Genomic DNA, 24,749 nt, shown 5'->3' on the forward strand with positions numbered 1-24,749 from the left:
CCGCGCAGCCCGCAGCACCGCGACATCTCACCTCACCTTCCCCCCCCCACCTCCCAAACCCCCAGGCCACCGCTGCAGCCCGGCGGCTCACTTGTGGGGGAGGGTGCAACAAAAGCCCGGGCGGCAGGGAACGCTGGCGAGGGTCAGGTAGCCAGCACCTGGACTAGCAAGGGGTGGGGTGTATCTGGCAGTGTCCTAACCTCACGCACTCACAACTGTCACCTTCATTAGCGGAAGCGCGTACAGACGTCCCACGACCCGAGACGGTCAAAGGGCTCAGGCAGTTAGGGTGGGATTTCCCTAGTCCGATGCATATCCTTTTTCTCCTTTTTCCTGTCCATGGCCTCCTCCTTTGGCGTTGGCATTCTCTGTCTCTGTCTCCCCTCCCCTCCTACACACACACACACACACACACACACACACACACACACACACACACACACAGTCCAAGGTGGAAGGTACTGGGTAGGGCCTGTTTTCTGTGTTCCCTTCTTTCCTTGCAGTGCCCACGTGCAAGGGAGGATGTGGTGCGTGGAAAGGGGAAGAGAGGGGAGCAGGTAGACAGCATCCCAGCCCTTCAGGGATCCCCAAAGTCAGAATGAGGCGTCGCCCACTTTCCTTTCGCAGACAATGCAGCCGAGCAGCGGGCAACAGGTGCGCCTGCGGCGGAAAGGGGCTCTAACCCCACCTTTCGCCAACTCTAATACTTTCGACACTCCTGGGTGCCCACCAACTTGTACCCCAGTACGAGTTGTAGAGACACAAATCAACCCTCCTCTGAAGCACAAGGGCTCTCGAAACCTCAATCTGAGAGCCAAAAGGGAAAGGCAAAACATTGGGAGAGGGAGGGGTATCTCCGCGAGCGTAAAGTTGTGCGTCTAGCCCTCCCAGGAGAGGGACTCGGGAGCACCGTGGCAGCTCGCCGCACCCCCGCGGCTGCCCGATTCCCCGCCGACTCCACTTTGCAAGCCAATCCGCCCGCCAGGCTGAGGGCGCAAGGCGCTTTCTAGCAAAGGAAACGCCACCTCTCCCGGGATCGAGCCCCCTTCCCTGTTCCTCGGGCCCGAGCAGGGCGGGCCTCTGCGGGCTTCTCCCAAGGGGCTGGACGAGGCTGGGACGTGGGGAGGGAGGCTTCCGAGGTATCCCCCTCTCTGCCCGCGAAGAATTCCAACCGCCCCTCCTCCCTTGGCAGGGCTCGCTTCCAGGCTGCGGGAGCCCCCTGGCAACTTTCCCCCGACCCCCATCCTGGCGTTCCCTGGATGGGCAAAAGGCGCCGCGGAACCAGGCGCGTTCCGGAGCCGCTCAGCTCTAATCTGCACCCTAGCCTTTGCCCGCTCCCCAGCGGCTGGAGAGGCGTAGCCATCAGGTGTCCTGCGGCTGCCCCGGGAAGCCTCGGGCTCCTCTGCGCCGCAGCCTCGGCAAAACCTGCGTGGCCACCTTAAGTTTCCCCCAGATGTTTCGACTGCCGCTGCCGCCGCCGCCGCCGCCGCGGCTCAGCGGTGCCCCAGCGGGCCGGAGCACAAATAAAACCAGGAAGTGTGTGTGAGTGAGTGAGTGAGTGAGTGTGTGTGTGTGTGTGTATGTGGGGGGGGGGCTGTTGTGGTGAGTGAGGATGTGTGAGTAGGGGGAAGAGGGGAGGAGGGCGAAGAATAGCCTATTAGCATGAGCTCGGTAGCGTCAGCGCCCCGTGGGCAGGAGCGATTCCACGCGAACGAAAGGGAAAAAGTGAGAGTTTGGAGAGCCGGGGAGAAGGAAAGGGGTGGGGGTGGCGGTGACGCAGGGGCGCAGGCATTGACGCACCCGCGGGGCTGGGCCCAAAATAGCAGCGGCTCTAGCTCGGTGGCGCCCTCCCGGGTTCCCTTCCCCTTCCGCGAGGGAGCAGGGCGCTGCCAGGAGGAGCTTTTCCTTGATCCCAGCGGTGGGCCAGGCTCCCGGCAGCTATTTTCAGGCAGTCGGAAACTCAAACGCGGCCACGCCGGGGTGGCGGTTATTATTTTTTAATATATTCCTAGGAAAGCGGGGGCCAGGAGAACTTTAAGGTTGTAACCAGCACCCTCCATACACAAACACGCACATCTGAGTAGGTACATTCCCTCCACAAGTTCCTCCTCCCTTATGGCCATTTTTAAAAACACTAGGCTTTAGCCTGGGTTGAGCCTGGGGACAACTTGAGAATTCTCTCCCAGAGAGTGGAAAAGTGTTCTGCAGTTCTTAAAGTGAGCTCTGAGGTAGACACACAGTGCAGTGTGATGCGTTATTCTACAGCAGCAACCTGTCGAGTCTGGCTTAACAGAGCCCTTGCCCAAGTCTTAATGCACCCAAGATCAAGAGGCAGTTTTCCACAGCAGCTAATTATAATTATTAGTAACTGGAGATGGAAGGATTCAATATCACAATGAAAAAGAGACAAAAGGTGGACATTTGCCCTTGCACCCTACAACTTGTTTAAGAGTTCTCCCTCTTCTTCAAATTCCTATTTTAGTTCCTGGCAAGCGTTACTTCTTAGGAAGGCACCCTGGATGCAAGACTGATAAACTCATTTGAACCAATTACTGGATAAGCTACTTCTTGGGCTAGCATTTTTGGTAGGGCTTCGGATGTGCTCGGGGTGGAAAGGATGTAACACAAACATCAGAAAGTAAAAAAGGACCACGCTCAAAGCTCCTGACTCCTGTGTCCCCACCAGATTTTGACGGAACGAAGTCTCAGTAGAACCGCCAACGTCTGTAATTGACTGATCCTGTCAGTAGGGGGCCTGACTCCACAAGGATCAGGAAGATTTCACTCACTCACTCACTCACTCACTCACTCACCAGCTAGCTATTTACTACTTAGGCCAAACCCTAGGAGAGAAAGCTGCAGGCCCAAATATTCGGTACTGTGCTGGAATTTATAAATAGCTACAAATCTTTTATTCTTGTCTGTTTTTCTTAAAAGGGGAAACAGTTGAACACATGGAATTAGGTTCACAATAGATACTCTTTTTTTCCTCCTGCCCATGTTTAACTCCCTGTTAAGTCACAGGGGGGGGGAAATCAAAATAGTAATAAAATCTCTCATTTTATCACCAAGTAGCTCAAATTGGCATATAGTTTGGAAAAATGAAAGCATGTTTTAAAATCCTATGATTACATGTTTAAATAAATTATAGTTTAGAAGAGGATTCCTGTGGGTGTATTTGCTAGTACATAAGAGAATGCTTTTGTGCACAGAGGTTTAATTACACATATAATGGAATCAAAATGTAGAATTGAACAACCTTTTAGAAAATGTTAAAATGATGCTTTAGGCTAAAAGAAACTGAAATTTTGCACTTATATATGACTGCAACCCTTCATAATTTTTTAACATAGATTCTTGAATATAAACTATTTTATAACTCAACTAAAATGACAATACTAGTTTTTTTTTCAGGGCCAGGATTCTGATACAACTTTAAATTACTGCGATGTATAAATGTGTAAAATTAGCCCCACTGAAGGTCTGTTTTCTTTAATGAGTTAAATAGGAGTGAAAATTGGTCTTATACATAAGTAGCTCCTTCTTTTGGAAACAACTAAATGACAAAATTGCCAATTCTATCAATCTATACAGTTAAATGATGTCAGAAAATCATTTAGGGAAGTCATGTTACTATATTATCTTTTAGGATATTAACCAATATTAAGCAGAATATATTGACACATGTATAGAAAGATATTTTTATAAAAAATAATATAAATAATACATACACTCACATCTAAACCAAAGTATTTTATTTTATGCATGGCTAGACAGATTATACTTAATAAAATTGAGCTTTTCGTATAATTTAGAAAGCAAACATAGATGTAATCCCATAGGATTTTCCATCTTAATGCATGGGAAAGGGGTCCTTAGGGAATCTTTTCACTATTCTCCCAAAATGAACTCAGAGTAGCCCTTACAATTCAGATATAGTGAAGAGACATCACTGTTATACTGTAGGAGTTGAGGCATGTTTAAGATATTTCGTAATAAAATTACTTAATGGAAACGATCTTAGACATTAAAATGAGATATATATTTTAAGTTATATTTTGACAAATTTATATTCATGGCATTTGTTGCCATTCAGCAAGACATTTTACATTAGTGATAGAAGAGAGAAATTTTCACTTTGGAAAACAAACTCAGTTATGGAACTACAAAATAATTTTTTAATATTGAAGGGTTTTTTTGCTTTTTTCCTTTTGCCTTTTCATTTGCATTAATAGGATATTAATCGGTCAATCATTTATTCTCTTCCTATAGGATGCTTACACAAGAAGTCAATTGCTTACCTGATATTCACATTTTGGGTAGTTATGGCGTTTTACTCAGTTTTATTCAGCCCAATTTTTTTTTTTTTTTTTTTTTTTTTTTTTTACCAACATCACTCACTGAATGCAAAATTATTTCTTACTTCAATACAGAACTCCATTCTAGAAATGTGTAAAGATGTGCAGGAGAAAACAGCACTCTTTTTTTTCTAGAAGCATCTACTTGCAAATTAAAATTATAAAACTGAACATATGGTAAAGCCTCATGCCACTCAAAAAGTATTTTGCATAATAAAAATTCTTCATCTTTTCTCTAATGCTTGACTCTCAGTAACCATCTCCTAAACAATTGCTTTTAAACTAATCACTCAGTATTTTCTTTCTGTATGTGTGGTAAAGTACACAGAACATTAAATTTACTATCTTAGCCGTGTTCAAGTGAACTGTTCAGTGATGGTAAATACATTCACATTGTTGTGTACGCATCACCACTATCCCTCTCTACAATGCTTCATCTTATAAAGACGAAACTGTATACCCATGAAATAGTAACTAGCCCTTCACCCATACTCCCAGCCTATGGAAACCACCAGTATTTTCCATGGAAGAATTCTTTTTGGTTAAGCAAGGAAGGGTAACTTTGGTTTTGGATTTCATTGCTAATTTCAGTAAACATGGATGGGAGGGTCAGTCATTAAATTGTACCAAGTCCTAGAAGACATCTTAAAGATTCTATGAATAAGTAGCTACATGCTAAGAAAATATCAAGGGCACTTGAAATTCTAAAAGTAGCTAATAACATTAGTAACTATCACAGTATTATATAGCATACTAAGTAGATAAAATACATACACTTTGTGACAGTTTCTGTGCTTATATCACAGCTGGCTAGTTTCGGTCTACCTTTAATGACAAAATAACCACTTTTGATTCTTTTCTTTTTCCTCAGACTACCTGGTGGATAGGAACCTCTTGATTTAATAAAAAAAATGAACATCCTGCACTGATATATTACGACAAAGACATATATGCCCTTTTCCTCATCATAATTCTGCAATTATCAAGCCTACAATTTTAACACTACAAAAGTAACTTATAGCAAGGACCCTTATAGTGATAAGTAATAAATCTAATTACCATATCCTTTGAATAGATGTAATATAAATTTCATTGCTCACTTAAAAGTTCTAAAGTTAACAGCATAAACTTGAAGTTGAGTAATTAAGTAATCCTTATATAGACACTTATTAAAGTATTTATACATATTATCTTAAATCTACATCTATCATTTTGCCAATTAAAATTAGGACTTTAATTGCAATTAAGTAATTTAATTGCCAATTGAACAGCAAAATTGCTAAGTGACTAATTTTAATGCCTATTTTAATTACCAATCATGACTGGGGAGGGAGCTAATCAAGTTACATCAAGCAGTACCAGAGTAATGATGTGAAGAAAAAAAAAAAAAAAAAGTAGAACAAACATTCAAGGCTACATGCTTTAAAAAAAGAAACATAAATTAAATAAATGCAAACACAATCTTATAAATGTATAAAAATACTGTATTTCAATATCTGAATACAGAACATGAAAGAGAACAAGATTAATTAAAGAAGCCCCTGTCAATCTTCAGTCAAAGTAAGGAAAACCAAGTCAAATTTTTATGTGGTATTTACATGGCACTCACACTAACCCAGATAAAAACAAAGCTGCATATAGCTGAGAATAAAAGACTGTTTCCTGCCTGGCTGGTTAAATATTTACAGATTGACAGTTTTTAAAGAATTCTTTTAAAATGAAATGCTATAAAAGAGAGAAACAAGTTTCCAATGCAGCAATGTATATTTTAAATTTGAAAAGCAAACAGGGCCAGTGCAGTGGGACCAGCATACTCTTTCCTCATGGCTCTCCTCCCCACCCCCACTCACTTGAATGCAGAGTTCTATGAGAGGCCTAATGCCAATCCATAACTTGTCCCATGTTCCTATGAGAAACACATACATCTGCCCTATCTGCCCTATTTTAAAATACATTCGTGAGTAAAAAATAAGAAGGCAGCTAGGATTACATCACAATTAAAATTAGAGCATGGGGAATATACCCTCTCCTAAGGGTATCTCTTCATTTTCAATTAAAATAAACAGGCCAGCTCAAGATAAAAGCTGTAAACCAGCAGGCAACCAGAAACAGTGGTGAAAATCTTCTTGGCCAATACAAACACATTTTAAAAAGTTTTCTTTTCCAAACGAATTCTCAGATTAGCAATATGGAAGGGCAATATTGAATGAGGGAGGTGAAGTTGAGAGCTCAAAAAATAGAAAGTGATTCCCTGGTAGACAATAACAATGCTAGGACTTCCCAGCCACAGGGACCGCCTTGGCTGCCAGCCACCTCATTTAGAGTAACAATGGACATCCATCAAATCTTCATTTAAAATAAAAGTCATGATGCAAGGTCCACATCTTGTTTTTACTACTGGATGTGTCTACCAAAAATATACATCGTTTAGGTCTACAAAAGGGCCCCAAATCATTCATGAACTATCTGTAATGTTGTAACTTGAGAAAAAGCAAATCGTGCTGCTTAGGATTTTATTTACTAATGGACTTGAATTCTGAAATGAAGCACAGCAGGCCTGGCTTTTGAAGGAGGAGCACGTTAATAATCATGGAGCCTAACAAAAGGCTGCATATCTGCTCATGACAATAACAGCTTTATAAGGCCGAGTTCTGTGTGACTGATTAAAGGACACACTCACTGCCTATTCACAAGTCACGGAGATGGAGTCATTATTGACAAGCTCACTTCTGATCAGGGTTAAAACTCATTGAGTGCTGGTGCTGCAGAGAGAAAACCTTAGCCATTAAAAGATTACCAAAAACAGCCCCCAGAAATGGTCGCCATAACTCAGATATAGATCTTAATGTGTTCTGTAGAAGATTTTTCTGCTATATAAATAGACAAAAGGTCTTAGATTATTTGGTATTGCCAAGATTATCGCACTAACCCAAGCACCAGGTAACACGTCATCACCTACGACAAAAGGAGAAAAAAAAAAAAAAAAGGAAATGTCTTCTAATTTCAAAATGATACTGAAAGGACATGATGTATAGACAAACTTTCAGAATGTTAACTTTCAGACCCGGACATGACTGAAAATATATACTTGTTCAGATTGCTTAGGTCTGTCTTGTGTATTTTGTTAGTCTGTGAGGTCACATGAATTCACGTGATGTACATATTGTTGGAAGGGAAATCTTCCAAAAGATATAGTATGACCATAGATTTCAGATATCCCTTAATGGGTAAAGGTTAAAAAAAAAATGTTTTCATAAGTTGTTTACTTTTTTGTTTTAGCCTTCTTTCTTGTTTTCCATGTTGCCTCCCTGCATTAGTGGAAGAAAAAGGAGGGGTACACTAAGAGACAACCATGTTTATAACCTGAAATTAGAGGCAATCAACCATTTTATTAGTCACCAGGATACTTAAAATAAGACCTGTGAAATATTACAGAAATATTCCACTAGGATCTAAACAGTGACCTCAGTATGCTGTGACTGACATGGTGGGGGGAAAAAAAACAAACGACCAGCATGGCCACATAGATGATCCAAGTTAAAGTACACACATAGTGTGTATGTGGGAGGTTGGGGGGGGCGGGGGTGTGTTTGTGTATAGAAATTGTTTGGCCGGGGAGTTCTTCCTTACATTTCTTATATTTCATATTTCTGATGACTGTTTTCTGTAAGTTACTTCCCAAAGTTTAAGAATAACTGAAGTTTATTTAAAAAAAAAAACAAAACAACAGAATTTCAAATGGTTAATAGGCTTAGGAGTTATATTGAAACAACTCAGAGAACACATATTTTTCGTAGGAGTTCTTTAATTTTCTGGATTCCAAAAAGTATGGTGTTCCTAAACATTACAAACTCTTAAGTAACTAGCTCTGGAAATTCATATTTTCCATTTCTCCATACTCTCATCAATTAGTATTTGGTTGGCTGACTGGAAATTTCTGAGACAACGGTTTTGCCAAACTTTATAAACTTTGTTTTGTTCGGGAGTGGGGGCGGGGGGGGGGGGGGAGGAGGAAGGCAATACAGAAACCAGCTTTTACAGCCAGAATGATTTGACAGGGCCCCTCAAGCCACAAATAGATGCTACAGAATTTGAAGCGCAGCTCTGTAGCTCAATTTATACCACAGAAAACTGTGAGATGCTATCTCCCTGTTGTTATAACGTATCAGGTCAAGGGATATAAATTGCACCAGGTAATTCATTTTGCCGTTCGGAGAGTCATTAAGATCCTCCCAGAATATATGTGATTGATATCCCTGGAGGTGAAAGGCTAAAGGAACCATATGGCAACATGTTGCATTCCGTATGCTATCTGCCCATCCGTGCTTAAGCTGCCATTAGCAACATCTGTACCTTACGGAAATCCAGCTGCGCCGACGACGGCTGACGGAATTGTACTTGGGGGGGAAATCTAGCTTAGCGCCATTAACTTGAGACTTAGAGTCTATCTACCAGGACGGATGGAAGCTTTCACAATTACACGAGACGACACAAATGCTTTATTAAAGTTTAATTTTGAACTCCCAATTAGCGAAACTGCATTACAAATCGATTGCAATTTCCTAGAAGGCACGGCAAGTTCTCTGCCGGCCTGCCACGTGCGAGAGGCTCCAGAGCAAGCTTTCCCAGCTCGCGGCAGCGGAGAGGGGACGGTTCTGAGCCGGTCTCCGCGTCCCAGGAAGTCCCTAAAATCCCCGCCAGCCCCTCCTTCCGCAGGGTGGGGGCGTACCCGGCCAGAACCGGCGGGGAGGGGCGGGGGGAGTCCTCTATTATCTTGGTCTCTCGGGAGGAGCCTCATCTAGTCAGTCACGCAGAAGTTTCTCTTTCGCTCTTGGCGTGACACCCCAGATCGGCTTCGGGCGCGCGGGCCAGCGGGGCGGAGGAGCCGGGAGGCCGGAGTCCCGGCAGGGCTGCCCGGCGCTCGCACCCACCCCGCTCCCCTCCCCCCAACCCAAACAAAGCCCCGCTCCAGGTCCAGGATACGTTACCTGCCCGGCGCTCCCGGCCCCTCGGTCACCGCATCCCCCGCAGGCGCGCCTTGTGTGGGTCCCGCTCCCCGGGACGCACAAAGTGGCCGCCCCCGGCCGGCTAAATCCCCCTCTCTCGTCATGTTGGGGGTGGAGGGAAGAGGGGAAGACGGGGGAAGTGGAAGCGGGGAGGCTGGGCCCAGGGGAACTTACTGGTAAAAAGAAAAGAAAAGAAAAAGAAAAAAAAAAGGTAGAAGCTGCTGGTGAGGGGGTCTTGGGGGGCCCGGGGCCCGGCCAGGGGCAGAAGAGGCCGGTTACCTTTCGGGGAAGTCGAGGGCGGGAGGGAGGGGGGGGGGTCAGGGAGCGGCCGCCCGCCCCCCTCCCCCGACCCCCAGCGGCGGCGGCAGCTGCACACACAGAAGCCCATTGTCACCGGCGCCGGGCGCGCAGCCCCGCGGACTCGGCCCCGCGGCTAAGCGCGTCAGCGGCCCCGTCAGCCGGGCCGGGCTCCGTGACGCGCGCGCAGCCAGCTCTATAAATAACCCGCCGCCGGGCGGCTCGGGCGGCTTTCCAGTGACGCTGGGGCAAGGCGCGGGAGGAGGAGGGCGAGAGGAAACAATAAAGCCGCCCGCCCGCCTCCCCGGCCTCCCTCCGCCCTCCCCCGGCCGCCCTAGGCCCTTCCCGCCGCGCTCGGCTTTCCCCGCCCCGGCCCGCCCCGTTCGGAGCGCCGCTCGCGGGTGGGAAGGGCCGAGCCGAGCCCAACCCACGAGTTTAGCGAAGGGGTCGCTGTGTTACTTACTCGCAGCTCGAGTTCTGCCTCGGGAGGCTTTCTCCACTCTCCGACACCCGTCCTAGTACAGGTAGGGTGTGTTGGTGGCGGCAGATCCTCAGTTCAAAACCAAACAAAAACCTTCCAGCTTCCGTGTCCTGATGTAGCGTATTTCAAAGTATGTGCGTGCGTTCGCATCTCCTAGAGTTCCGCCCACGTCCCTCTCTATATCTGGATCAAATCCTTCCTTCCTTCAGACTCCACCAGCATTGTTTATCTAGGTGGGTTTTTGTGGACCCAGGGCCATGTTACTGTTTGCTTTTGGGAAGTTGGACGAAGGGTGCCCAGTAGAAGCAGCGTGGTCCTGGCTTTCAAGACTCATGCTCTCAGGCTCAGCATTTTTGCATACCTTTTTGGCTTTGAACGTAGCGCAGGCCATTTGAATTTTCCAAAAGCCTGCAGTCTTTCAACGTGCTGGGCTTTCATCAAAGCTGCCACTTAAAGGGGGCTTTATGGGTAATTTTGGGGGGGGGGAGGAGGAACCTCCTGTTCAAGTTTCCATACGTAGGCCAGTCTGTCCCACTCCTTAACACTCCTCGTGCCCATTAAGGTGTTCATATACAACTAGAGGTAGTCTATTTTCTTGTAACCATCGACTAAAGGAGTAGTCAGACGATAATTTCTCCTCCTGAGCAAAATGTCTCAGATATATGAACTCCACGAATTTTCTGGGATGCCGATAGGTAATTTGCAGATGGAAACAAAAGTTTTTAAGTGGCCTGGCACGGATACAGTGAGTTAAAAGGCCTGAGGAAATGATTGTTGATTCACAATCAAGACACAATGGGGTGGTGAAGGGTTCGCTGGGCTGGGAGTTTGAAGACTAGGAAATTTGGGTTTTAATTAGGTAGGTCTTCATTGTGATTCTCTGTGCCACCTTGCAGAAATGACAGCCTTTCCGGCTGCCTGGGTGCCTCAGTCGGTTGAGGTCATTTTGGCTCAGGTCATGATCTCGCAGTTGACCGGTTGGAGCCAAGCGTTGGGCTCTGTGCTGACAGCTCGGAGCCTGGAGCCTGCTTCGGACTCTGTGTCTCCCTCTCTCTCGCTGCCCCTCCCTGCTCGTGCTCTATCTCTCTCTGTCTCAAAAATAAATAAACTGTAAAATAGAAAAAAAAAAGAAAAGAAATTACAGCCTCTCTGCCTCAGTTTCCTTATCTTCAAAATGGAGAAAGGCTGGTTTCTAAGACCCTTTCAGTGCTAACATTCTAGGATGCTAAAGGACATAATTGTGTTCAGATACATAAAGTTATTAATGTGAATACCTGTGTCTCAAGGGAAAAGGATAACCAAGTATAGAATTACTCAGTCTTCTGACAATTTATTACTTTGTACATTTTCAAAAAGAAAATATATTAGGGCCACTTCAGAAAAAGAATGAATTCAACTATATCATTGAAACTATTTTAAGAGGAAAAACATAGTTGTCACTGTAGGCCTCATTTACATGATAGCAGACAGAATTACAGTCTGATGATGTCTCAGGGCCTTTCCAACACCATGTTCTCTAATGGTAGTGAAAGAGTATGAGACGCAAAACGTACTAGGATCACTTTTCTCCAATTTTGCCCCCAAATCTGGTTTGTATAGCTTTTAGGGGGCAGTTTTCATTTGAAAGACACAAAATTGTTTGTCAGTGAGTGGTACTTAAGAGACAGGCAAAGTCTTCTTCTGATTGACCCTCATCATTGTCAGAATCTGCCTTATTTTTCTGTCTCCAGGCTGGTGAAGGCAGAAAACATAAAAAAGGCAGAAACAAGTTTAGAGCCGAAACATTTGCTTCACGTAGACACCACTGAGGTGTGATCACAACTAAAAGTTAACCAATATTTTCCCGGTTCCAAAAGCACATCTGTCTCTCTTTGCCATAAAATGTTTGGTATCTCCCTAATTTAATTTCACTTAAAGTTCTTTCTCCTGCAGCTTAAAAAGAGGTATTTTTCTTTTACTACTACTTTTCTGAAACTTCCAGCGTCTCACATAGTTTTCAGTTAAAACATTTTTGCTTCCTTCTTCTCTTTTTTTAATGTGGTAAATTCCATTCTCCTTTATCCTTACCCTTAAAAAATTTAGCAGCATGAGAATTAGCCTTAAACTGAAACATGCCCCCAATTTTGTTTTTAGCTCTGGAACCCAGTAGAAATACAGCGAAACAACTAGTTTCTCAAAAACAAAAGAAAAACAAAAAAAAAAAAAAACCCAAAAAACAAGCGTGCTGAAATTTGTGAAATAGGAGACTGAAAATGTGGAAAATCTTTCATTGGATCTCCTTGATAGCATAAAGCGTGTTTTGATTTTTTAAACATAGTGAATGTTTTAGAATATGGATATTTCTCAGTATTTCTGACATTTCTGTCTACCTGAAGTTAAAGCCTTTTAAAAGACTCCTCTACAGTAACGGTATTGAAGAATTTCTTAAAGAAACTACTGTGCACTCTCGCCTTACTCCTCAGTTAATCCTGCTCCGGATTTAGACAGTGGTGCCAGTCAGGTTGAGGCTTCAAAGGAATGAGCACAAATATTTGCCATATCCTATTCAGTATAGTTTTGGTGATAGAATTCATTTCGGAAAATATCACTGAAGTTATAGTATAAGCAACTCTCATCAACTCCAAGATGGATAAATAGAAGGTTAACAGGAAGAGGGATGAGGGATTCTCAGCATTCCCAAAGAAAGGAAACGAGGTTATAGACCTAGGAGTTTTCTGCATTTAAAAGGCCAAGAGATCAAGGCAGGCAGTGTTCTTATGAAAAAAGTTAAAAAAAAAAAATTCATCAAAATTAACAGGAATCCCGACATAGTTCGAAATATGCACATACGTATGTAACTAGCCCTTCTGATAAGGTTGCCCTGATTTTGATGGTTCACCCCAAACTGCACAGACTTTGGTAACTCGCTGCTGGAGATCCATTGCACACAACTTTTTTCTTCCAGTACACATTATAACATCAAATCAGGATTTGTGAACCGTGAGTTTTAACAAATTCCTTGTGAGGGTTCAGGGTCCTAGGCCTTGTTGCCCTTTGATCCATCCAGACCTTCTCTGGTCTTTATCATGGGGGAGCAAAGGGGGTGCTGACCTGCCAGCTGTGATTTCCCTGCCTTCCTCAGGAGCTGGAGTTCTCTGCCAGCTGGATGTGACCAATGGAAAGCCAGATCAGAGGACATCCCACCCAGCCCCCAAGGTCTATACTCCCACCCGGGACCTCTGACCCTGGGTTCCAGTAACCTTGCCTTTTCCCTTTATTCCTCCAGCATTTGGGTTGTAGTGGCTTTACCCTGTTGAAAAATCACTGTCCTCTTTTTGTTTCTCAACCCTTCAGTCACCTGTTTTACAGATTCCTTGAATTAAATTCTCCCTGCGTTGACTACTTAGAGCAGTTTCTGTTTTGCAGGTTGGAGCCTGACTCCCCACATCCTATGGTATGACTGTATTGGCTGCTATACATGGAAAAATCTCTTATTCCTTGATTTTCTTTTGCTAGGAATTATTTTTTTTATTGTGCTATTTAGAAAGTGCTCATAAAAGGTTCAGCCCTCAGGGGAAAAAATTAAACATTTCTTAAAATTTTGTTTTCAAACTTTTTAATGTTCCGTCAGAACAGGGCTGATGCTTAACTGAGCCTGATACAAAAATTCCATGCTAAACAGAAGGGTGGCATATAATAATTGTCAAGGTTTAATTTCCATCACACATCTTCCATAAGGCCCACTTACTAGCTTATTTGCCAGTGGTTTCTCTGCCCCCTTGTGTCTTAGTGCGGGGTGGGGGGGGGGGGGGTAGAGGGGAGGGGAGGAGGAAGGAAGAGAGAGAGAGAGAGAGAGAGAGAGAGGGAGAAAGAAGAAAAGAGAAAATAAAGAAAAAAAACTTTCTGTATTATTAATTTGAAATATCATGTATGTGGATCCTTGGGATAATATTTCAAAATCTAAATTATGTTTACATTTTGTTTTCCTCCCTGTATTTTCTGCTACTGCCAAACTTTCAAGGAGAAAAAATTCCAGGAAACCTCCTACAGTATCTTGAAGACGCTTCAAAAGGAAAAGGATTCCCCTGAAGCTGGAAAGATCTTCCTGGGCACATACAAGGGAAGATAGAAACAGAGTGGTCAGTGTTTCCTGAGGAGAAGCACGGAGCTTGGAGTGATACTGGAGGAGTTGCCCAAGAAGAGAACCAGAAGTTGGCAGAGAAGTCGATGAGGTCATGCTTCCTGGTCTAGCATACAGGTGTGTCAGGGGAGACAAATCATTGCACAGATACCACCTGGCCCTCACTCATGTGTACTAGGGAAGGATTATACCAGTTCTTCCATCAGTTGCCCATTAGCACCAGATAGCCGCAGTGACTGGTCAGAATATGTGTGGGGGCCACCAGGAAAGAGCCCTCCCTTTCTTTGTTCTCTGTTCTCGAACATGGAGAGATGGAAACTGCCACTGCACGGCAAGAGTCTGTTGGAGAATAGAGCCAACACAGAGAAAGAGGATCCAAGAGATGGAGAAGGAGAAATTGGGTGCTGAAGACATTTGAGCCTGGATCAAGCTATTCTTGGAGCTAAACCTACCACCAGATTCTCAAGTTATGTGAGTAAATCAGTTCTCTTTTAGCTAAAGTCAGTTAGGAGTGAATTTTCTGTCAATTGCCTTAGAAAAGAGTTCTCATTGATACACTTGTCCTTAATACCTTTTCAAGGCCATAATGCTGGGACATAGTAAGTACATCACTTACCTGATGACTAATAGTGGATGCACACCATATGACATCAATTTATTTTGCTACTGCTACTGGGCAGGGCAAGGGGGCCTTAATGTTATTACATAGGAAGTGGCATGTCAAAATCAAGTGGGAATGCCCACTGTGGGTTAAACTTCCAGGGATGATGAAACTCTTCTTGCCCCAGTCATTAAGCCTTTTTTTCTTTCTTTCTTTTTTTAATGTTTATTTATTTTGCAAGAGAGAGCACGTGAGCTGGGGAGGGACAGAGAGAGACAGGGAGAGAGAGAATCCCAAGCAGGCTTCACGCTATCAGCTTAGAGCTCAGTGTGGGGCTCTGTCTCACAACTGTGAGATCATGACCTGAGCTGAAATCAAGAGTCAGATGCTAACCGACTGAGCCACCCAGGTGCCCCTAAACCTGGCGATCACAAGATAGAAATCAACGGTCAAAGCAGGAGACGTGAAACATAGCAGCCTTTGGTCCCTATATATCTCCCACCTCTTTAACGCTGCACCTGCCTCTAGCCTCCAGTCCTAGCCAACTAAAAGTAGTTCCCCAACTTGCTCATGCTGCTTCTTCATGAACTGGTAGCTTGGCACTAGCTCTCTCCTCAGGCTGGAATGGATTTCTCCTACAATCTACCCTTTGAGACTCAGCTTGTGCCCCAGCCTCTGTGAAATTTTACCTGACAGCACCAACACTGCCCTGCTCCTCACACCTGGCCATCCCCATCCTCTAAAATTGAGCGCTTACTGTGTCACACTCTGTACATCCTTCACTGTGACCCATATGCAATTATTTGTTTTATTTGTCTCTCCTGCTGGACTGAGCTCCATGAGGGCAGCAATTCTCTCCAATACTTCCTGGAACTTTTGGGGACCTGGCTGTTAAGCTATCAAAAATTCTTTGTGAATAGTGGAAATAACTGAGTGTATGAAATGAACGAATGCAGAAGCAGAAGGAGTCATACATTTTCATAGCTGGGACCTTGGAGTTCACCTAATCCTTATGATCAAAATATTGATCAAAATTCCTATCACAATAGGAATTGCAAGGTTATACATTCTAAGAGAGGACAATGTTAAATTTAATTAGAACTCATTATATAATCGTATCCTTTATTTTATTTTTGCATAAATATAGCAATATATTACAAAGCACCTCTAAGAATTCTCATTCTTTAAACTTGGCTACCTTTCTTCTCTGTTTCAAATTTAAGATTTTTAAATTCTCTTTAAGTATTCTGTTTCCTATGGATGTCTGTTTGCTCCTCAGACCTACACGATATTTGTGATTAGATAATATTTTATTATAACCAAGAGCCAAAACATCAGTTCAAATAGCACGTGAAATGAGACACTTAACAGAGCCAAGCTAATTATAGTTGGAAAAAGACCCTCCACCCACCTTATACAAACACACACACACACACACACACACACACACACACACACACACACATTCATATCCATACTCTTTAATAATTCCAGGATTTCAACATCTTTGTGTAGGAAGGGAGTTGCTGTCACTTGAAAAGGTTACAGTAATGCATCCTGTTTCCTATAGACCTATAAGAATCTGGGCATGGTTAGAAGCAAGAGGATGAACACAGTGGGAATCGACATAACTGCATAAAAATGTAGCCAGTTCTCTCCATGAAGGGTAGACTTAGTACAGATTATTTTCTGGGAAATGTTTCTTTTTTTTTTTTTAAATGTGAATTGTCTTTGATAATTATTCTTTGTTTTTGGAGGATTTGTGTGTAGAATCCAATAGATGATCAAGAAGAATGAGGTGGCAAATCTTCAGTGCTACAAATAGGCAAAAGTAGAACGACAAATGCTACAGGGACTACATTGTTAGAGACCTTCTGTGTTGCTTGACTGAGCCTTCCGGAAACGTATTGCTGCAAATAATATCCTGTGGGTTGCACTGGTTGGGAAAGGGCGATGAACCCTCCAGGAGATTCAACTACCATTATTAGTGAAGTGTAAGGTAGTAAAGATATAGACTGTAGAGCAATGGAGGAAGGTGCTTTCTTTCTAAGACGAAAATACACAAGGGTGGACCTTGAGATTAAGGAGTGAGGCTAGGAATCGGGGTATGCTCTTAAGGATCTCTGTGTAAATATTTTACATTGAGTTTTTGGTTGCTCATATCTTTGGACTATCGGGAAGTTTTATTTTGTGAACAGTTTTTAATCTTTCCTCTATGTTGTAACCCCCTTCATTTGTTTCTAATCTTTAGTTGTTATTAACACCAGTACGGCCTCCTGTGGTGGGGGGTGTGGGACAATCAAAGAAAAGAACAGCATAGGAAAGTACAGCCGTCTGCATATTGCACCTCCTCAGGGCTGTAGTGTTGTGGTCCCCACTTATGGCAGTGGTGGGGGGGAAATGGGTGGGGGTGAGGGGTGGAAAAAGAGTAGTGGTCTGAGGAAGAGCATGGAGAACAAGGCTCCTGAAAGGACTGTGAATAAGCAGATGACTCAGGAGCAGACGGGGGTGGGGGTGGGGGTGGGGGTGGGGGTGGGGGGGTGGAGGGGTGGAGGGGCAAGCGATGGCGGCTGGGGTTGGAAACGTTCTTTGTTTAAAGGAATCAGAGCTTCCTGTCTATTCTACCTTTCATTACTGAGTCACCAAGCCTCCCCTGCTGTCCTCAAATCTGGCTACTTTTTCCCTCTTCCTTCAGCTTTCATCATTTTTTTTTTTTTTTTTTTTTTTTTTTTTACCTAGATTTTGGCAACAGCCACCTACATTGTTTCCTGTCACCAGTTGCTTCCTTGCTCTGGTCTGGTTCTCCTCCACAGCATCAAAGAGCGCTGGCCTATGACCAGTGCTCTTGCTGGTACTTCCCTTAAAAAAATCCTTCTTTCTGCCTGCTTATTGTCTTGGGGATTTCTTTTGAAAAGTTGGCACCTTTCATTTGGAGACTTAGGTATTCAAAGCTAGCAGATACCTGTTTGGTTAAGAGGTGCCATTAAAGTCATTTGTCATGCTAAAAAGATTCCATTTAAAGATTTACCCATTTAAAGATTACGCAAATTTTCAGTATTGAGGCAGGTGGCCCCACAGTAGAAGCAGTGATGTCCTTGAAAATCTACTTTGTTTAGGAAAGCAGATATTCACATACTGATCAAAAGGCTTGTGGGATATGCCTCTTTGACAGTTCTATAAATCCATCAAATATTTCTGTTCATAGATGAATCTGGGTGGAGAGAGATGGTAATATGATAGAGACAATGGTGGGGTCTATGAACACAGATTTTGGATACAAATAGATTAATTCTTGGGCCTGGCTCTTTACCTCTGTACCTCGTTTTATCATGTTATATCATGGGCTTAATAGCACACACAGCCCACTTAATTTCCTGAAAGTTATTTATAGCATTTAAAAAAGTCTTCTATGAAGTTAATTTCATGCCTGAATTTTTAATATGCATAATGATTTATAAACACATGGAAGAGAAAGGAAGAGCCAGAAAATATGCCCCTTTATGCATCCCAGTAAGTCATGCCATTGAAAAGGGGCCCAGGCACAGCTTTGAAATCCAGTCTGGAGTTCCAATTATCCCTCTCTTTTCATATGCTTTGTCTATCATGATTGAATGGATAGCATAAAACTGATATATAAAGTCTTTTCCTCATCTATATTGTAGAGAAGTACACCATTGACGTCTTCATACATGTCATTAATATAAGATTTCTCCTATATCAACAATAATGTGTTATAATACATTCAACTTTGGTATTTAGTTTATATGCCTTAAATTCAAAAGCTCTTCACCCACTACTGCCCACATATGCTGACAACTGTTCTGATCCCAGCAGGAGTAACAGATTTTCTTTCTGAAGCGTTGCAGAACTACAACCAGAGTGTTATTATTAGATGAAAGATCTCATACTGGTTTTGCGATAGAGAAAAAAGAAAGAATCGAGATGAAAATAATCTAGGCTATTTAAAAATGCCCCACATTTTCAAAATTGTAATTCAATTGGGTTTTCAAAGGTAACGTATTCAAATGGCTCAAAGTTCAAAAGGTAAAAAATTATAATCAGAGAATAATTTCTATCATATCCCTGTTCCCCTGCCATCCGGTTCTTCCAGACTACACTAATGTTATAAAATGTTTGTATTTTCTCCCAGAGATAGTCTACATATATACAAGCAAATGTGGACACACATATGTGTTTAAGTATATATCTTATCTATTTTCCCTTGACAACTTATTTTGGAGGTGGTTTTGTATCAGTACATATAAAGCTTTTAAATAATTTTTTTGGTTGCATAGTATTCCATTTCAGGAGTATACATACATTATTTTACCAGTGCCACGTGAATGGATATTTAAGTGCTTTCCAATCTTTTGCTAGATATCCCTATGTGATATCCCTATACCTACATCATTTTGCCTCTGGACAGGTATTTCTTTAGCATAAACTCCTAGAAGTTGAATTTCTTGGTTAAAACTATGTGTTATAATTTTTTAAGGAATGTAGTTTATTCATTTTTGAATTGTGATAAAAAAAATCAAAAGGAACAAATGGATACATTTTGAAAAATAACTCTTTTTCATTCCCCCTTTGCTGCACCACACACTTCCTTTCCCCAGAAGCAAATATGCCTCTAGCTTCTTGTATATCCTTTCAGAGATTTTACACACACATAAGCACACGCACATACATATCCGTATGGACAAGAATGCATATATAGGAGAACTTATTTAGTCAGATTTGTATTTTTTTATGTTTTATTTATTTTTGAGAGAGAGAAGGAGAGAGAGGCAGTGCACAAGTGGTGGAGGGGCGAGAGAGGGGGAGACACAGAATCTGAAGCAGGCTCCAGGCTCTGGGCTGTCAGCCCAGAGCCCTATGAGGGGCTTGAACTCCCAAGCCATGAGATCATGACCTGAGCCGAAGTCGGACACTTAACTGAGCCACCCAGGCGCCCCGAGATTTGTATTTTATTATGTACTGTAGTCTACAAGGAACAGAAGGCTCTTGCAAAAATGGCTGAAAGGATTCAGTGTAACCATTTAAGTTAGGAACATACTCTTTTATTGCTTCATACACCATCATCATTTGAAGTGATAATTCTACTAATTTTCTCTATGCACATCTGTTCTGTGTAGAGGGAAAGGAGGCTATAAAGAGCCCTGCACTGTCCTCAGCCAAAAATCATCTGATGAGATCCAGTCTGGAGTTTGCTCTGTATGCCTGGAAAAGAGCAGTTACTCTATAATCCTATCCTCCTTATCAAGGGCTTCTCTTTCTCTTATGTTGGATTCCCTGTTCCCTCTGGCCCATGTAATCCTCTTTTTTATAGTGTTCTCCCTCACTCTGTCTTTCTTCTCTCTCTCTCTCTCTCTCTCTCTCTCTCACACACACACACACACACACACACACACACACACACAGAACTACTCATTTTCTCTCCCTTACATCTGCCAGAACAAGAGTGTCTAGGAGGTAAGTTTTTTGAGAACTTGCATTCTTGAAAAATCTATTTATTCTTTCCTCCCATTGATTGGCAATAGAGTTTTAGGTGGGAAATACATTTTCCCCCCCCAGAAATTCGTAGGCATTGCTCCAGTCTTACTGTTAAGAAATACAATGCCATTGTAACTTCTGACCCAATTTTTTTCCTTTCTGGAAACATTTGTGATCTTCTCTTTGTCTCCAATATTTACCAGTGCCAGTGATATGCCTTCATGTGATTTTATTTTCATCTATTATATTGAACACTGGATAGGCCTTTCAGTCTGGAAATTAATGTTTTCTAGTTGTGCAGAATTTTCCTGAATTGTTTCTGGCATTTTTATTATTTCACTAATAATTTCCTCTTGAATGCTCTTTTTTCTCTTTTGCTACTTTTCAAGTACATACATATGTTTAGGTATACGTGTGTGTGTGTGTGTGTATACACACGTATACACACACACACACATACAAGTATGTATATATTTGAATTTGCTATATATTTTGAGAAAATTTCTCAACTTTATTTCCCAGCTGACACTCTTTTTCAAACTAATCTCTATACCCAGTGTGGGGTTCAAATGCATAATCTGAGATCAAGAGTCAGATGAGCCAGCCAGGCACCCCCCAATTGACATTCTTATGTACTTTAAATTTTTTACTTTTATGGTGACTATTTGTGTGTGTGTGTGAGGGAAAAAACCTTTATTAATAACTAGGTTACAGTGAAATAGAGTGATGGTTTATTGGGGAATAAAAACTCAAGCAGAATCTCAGTCTCTTTCTACCCCAGCTCTAGCTTTCAGCTACTGTCTTCTTACTGGCCAATTTGGATGATGAGGCATCTCTCTCTCTCTCTCTCTCTTTCTCTTTCTCTCTCTCTCTCTCTATATATATATATGTATATATATATATACATATATATATGTATATCATAACATTTACCATTTTAAATAGTTTTAATTGTACAGTTCAGTGGCATTGATGATATTCACATTGTTGTGCAACCATCACCACCACTGATCTCCACAAATTTTTCATCTTCCAAAACTATAACTCTGTACCCATTAAATAATAACTCTCCATACCTCCCTGCCCTAAGCTTTCTGGCAACCACCATTCCATTATCTGGCTTTATGACCTTGATAACTATAAGTACCTCATTTAAGTAGAATCGTGCAATATTTGTCCATTTGAGTCTGGCTTATTTCACTTAGTATAATGTCTTCAAGTTTCATCCTTGTTACAGCATATGTCAGAATTTTGTTCCTTTTTAAGGCTGAATAATATTCCATTGTATGTATATTCTACATTTTGTTTATCCATTCATCTGTCAGTGAATGTTTAGGGTGTTTCCATATTTTGGTTATGTATATAATACTACTATAAACATTGCTGTATCTTATTTTTTATTTATACTATTATATATTTTTTTCAGGAGTTTTCTGAATGTTCCATTTGTATTATATTTTATTCTTTTTTTTAAAGCGATGAAATCTTATCTTAATTCTCTGAAGATATAAATGTTATTATATATATGAATATATTATATATGTAAATTTATTTTTCCCTGCATTGTGTTCATATCTTCCAAGTTGCACTTTATTGCTTGTTTATTTTCGTCTCTTTTCCATGTTAGAGTTTTTATTTTTCTTTTTTTTCAGATGTCTTGTAATCTTTGATTTTCTACTCTTGATTAAGAATGAAAGTCTAAAAGCTGATAGGGAGCTCTGAATACATATATGTACATATATATCTACATATACGTATATATGTATGTGTGTGTGTATACATACACACATGTATATTAGGGCTTACTGACCTTGAGCTTTCTGCAAGGGGACCTGGGAAGGCTACGTGTTGGACATCCTTGTTAGCAGTACTTTTAGGTCTTTCTAGTTGGGATGGATGGCCAGATTCCCAGAGTAAAGTCCATCCCTCTCCTTCCTAGAGGGTTGAGATCTGGCTGCCAGTGTCCTGGGTGCTAAGTATGGAAAGGAGTTTTGAGAGGATGTTTCTGATAGGTCTTCATTTGTGCCTGGCCTCTCTCAGTCCAAAACAAAAACCACAGACTTGTCCTAGGTTGGGAGAGTCAGTCTTCCGCTGGCCTGGAGTTGGGAATCTAAAGAGATAATCGCTTCTCAGTCAGCGTTGACCCAGTCCTTCAGCACTGACCTTGCCCCTTTCACTTTCAGGTCCAGAATTACCTGGTGCTACCATTTCTTGAACCTTCCGAGGATTCTGTTGTGTTAATGGGAACGCTTCTCAGCTTTCCTCCATTACAGCTTAGTTTCTACTCTGTGACGTCTGCTGAATCAGTCAGATTTCATCCATCTATTTTCTAATTTTTAAAAGTATGTCGCTGCTATCTCATCTCTTCCTCCTGATCTTTTTGTGTCTTTAAAAAAAATGCCTTTCGGGTTGCTTTCACATGATTTTCTGAAGTGGTAGCTGTTGATATGTGTGTATTCAATCCTTACGTTAACCCTAAACTGGCATAGCATACTCTGCTTGTCTGGGAAAGAGGATAAGGGCCTCCTTGATTCACCAGACTTCCAATCAATTTAGGGACTTACAATTCAGTTTTATGCCATTAACTTAATGCTGCCTTATTGAAAATTCTCGCATTTCCTCATTTCAAGGTAATAGTTAGAAATCAGTTTATTTTTCTGTAACTGAGGCATTAAAGTTTTAGCCTAAATCACATGAAGCATCTACTCTGAAAAAGCAGTCGATGTGTCAGTAAATAAATCTATTTATTTTAAGGTATGACTTGCCTATAGACATTCTATTAGAAGGAGTAATCATTTAGAAAATTATATTTGCTTACGATGGATTTTAAATTATTAATGAGTTGTGTTATTTGGTTCCCCATTTATAAAAAAAAAAAAGGCTCCTCCTGGTGATTTTTAAGAAGAACTTTCATATATTTGCTTTGAGGTCATTGCATTTGGTCAAATTAAAGTAGTGTTGCAGTAATCGAAATGAATCTGTAAGAGGAAAATAACTTAAAAATAAAAATGGCACCTGTTTATTACCCAGATATATCTGTTCCCTCTGCTTCATTTTAGTCATAGCTATTTAATTTCCTGAAGCAAAAAACAAACAGATTTTTCACTAATGTCAGTGCTGCAGAGCTTGCATAGGACAGAAGAGCCAGCTGTACTCGATTTCGTCTTATGCATCATCAACAAAATTGGCAGCTAAGTTCTGATTTCAGAGCCTTTATGGTTAATGATGATGTACAAGCTGTGCTTGATTTTCAGATACAAGACTGATCTTTGCTGACAGAAAAATCTATTTTTGATTTGTAAATTGAGCAAATTTGATGCAAAATTATTGATGTAGGATAAACGCAGATCACGAAGATATCATTTTTAGACTCACATTTCTACCCCTTAAACCACTTCTCTTTATTATTATTATAATCATCATCACCCTTATAATTATTAGCATTACGATGATGGTAACTAAGATTTAACTAGAATTGCAGTGAAGTTTTGTGAATGAGTCATGTATCGACAAATCTTCTACTAACTTAAGAATGTGACTGCAATGAAAAGGAACAACAGAACTAATTAGCAATCGATTCCATTAGCATCCCTGCTCTGGGCATAAGGCTAATTCAGAACCCTATGTGGCAAGTGATCATGAGTGTAATCTGACATCACGTAAAGAATGCTGGAGCAAATAGGTGTGAAAGAGGGGGAAAAATGCTTCCTTAATTATGAGCTCTTTGACACCAGAAATATTTCAGTCGTTGCTTAAAGCAGCTACTATATTTTTTGAGTTCATACAAATCATTTTATCCTACTTGCCCATGGTGTACCATTGAATTTTTTTTTTTTTTTAGAAGCAGCAGTAATGGCCTTGTGCAAAATCATGTGGCTATAAAGTCTTATCTCAGATGTTGTTTCATCTTGGTCCCATGCAGGAGCCCTGCCCACATGTATCCAGTTCTTTCATGCTGTTTCCTGGAGTAGTACTCCTACCCTTTGCTCTAGTTTGCCCCTTCCTTATTCCATACCTGTCACTCTTTAACCATATCACAGCTTACCTGTCTTCTGTCCCATTCCTTTAAGATTTTGTAAGGATACATGTGTTAGGAGCTTGAAAATACTGTTTTTTAGATATATTATCCTTCTAGGAGTACAGATTTGCATTTTAAGAGGAACTCTTGAAGACCTATTGCCAGAAGTTGAAATGTCACATTTTTCTGTCTGTCAAGAGTGGCAAAAATCCATATCCTACAATAACCGGCTTTTACTTATTGATTTTACGCAGCTTAAAATGTGTGTTTCTGAAGCATAATGTGATAGAGATTAAGATCAAGGGCTTTGAAGTCAAATGGATCTAGATTTGAAACTCAGGGCTGCCACTAACTAGTCCTTAGTTGCATTTTACT

At 41.6% G+C, this 24,749-nt stretch overlaps 1 protein-coding gene across 2 annotated transcripts in view; it reads left to right on the forward strand.

Moving 5' to 3' along the window:
- The first annotated feature begins 14,148 nt into the window (after positions 1 to 14,148).
- The window catches only part of GPD2 (glycerol-3-phosphate dehydrogenase 2), a 219,336-nt gene continuing 208,735 nt past the window's right edge, over positions 14,149 to 24,749 (forward strand). Inside the window, exons 1-2 of one of the 2 annotated variants that reach the window (XM_042948830.1) lie at positions 14,149 to 14,379; positions 14,572 to 14,733. The gene's annotated coding sequence lies outside the window, so the exon portion shown is untranslated. Of the gene's footprint in view, positions 14,734 to 24,749 lie in introns of both variants that reach the window. The other variant, XM_042948829.1, reaches the window with a different exon arrangement.

Source organism: Panthera leo, chromosome C1 (assembly GCF_018350215.1).
Source record: "Panthera leo isolate Ple1 chromosome C1, P.leo_Ple1_pat1.1, whole genome shotgun sequence".
In the NCBI taxonomy this organism is placed as follows: Eukaryota; Metazoa; Chordata; class Mammalia; order Carnivora; family Felidae; genus Panthera; species Panthera leo.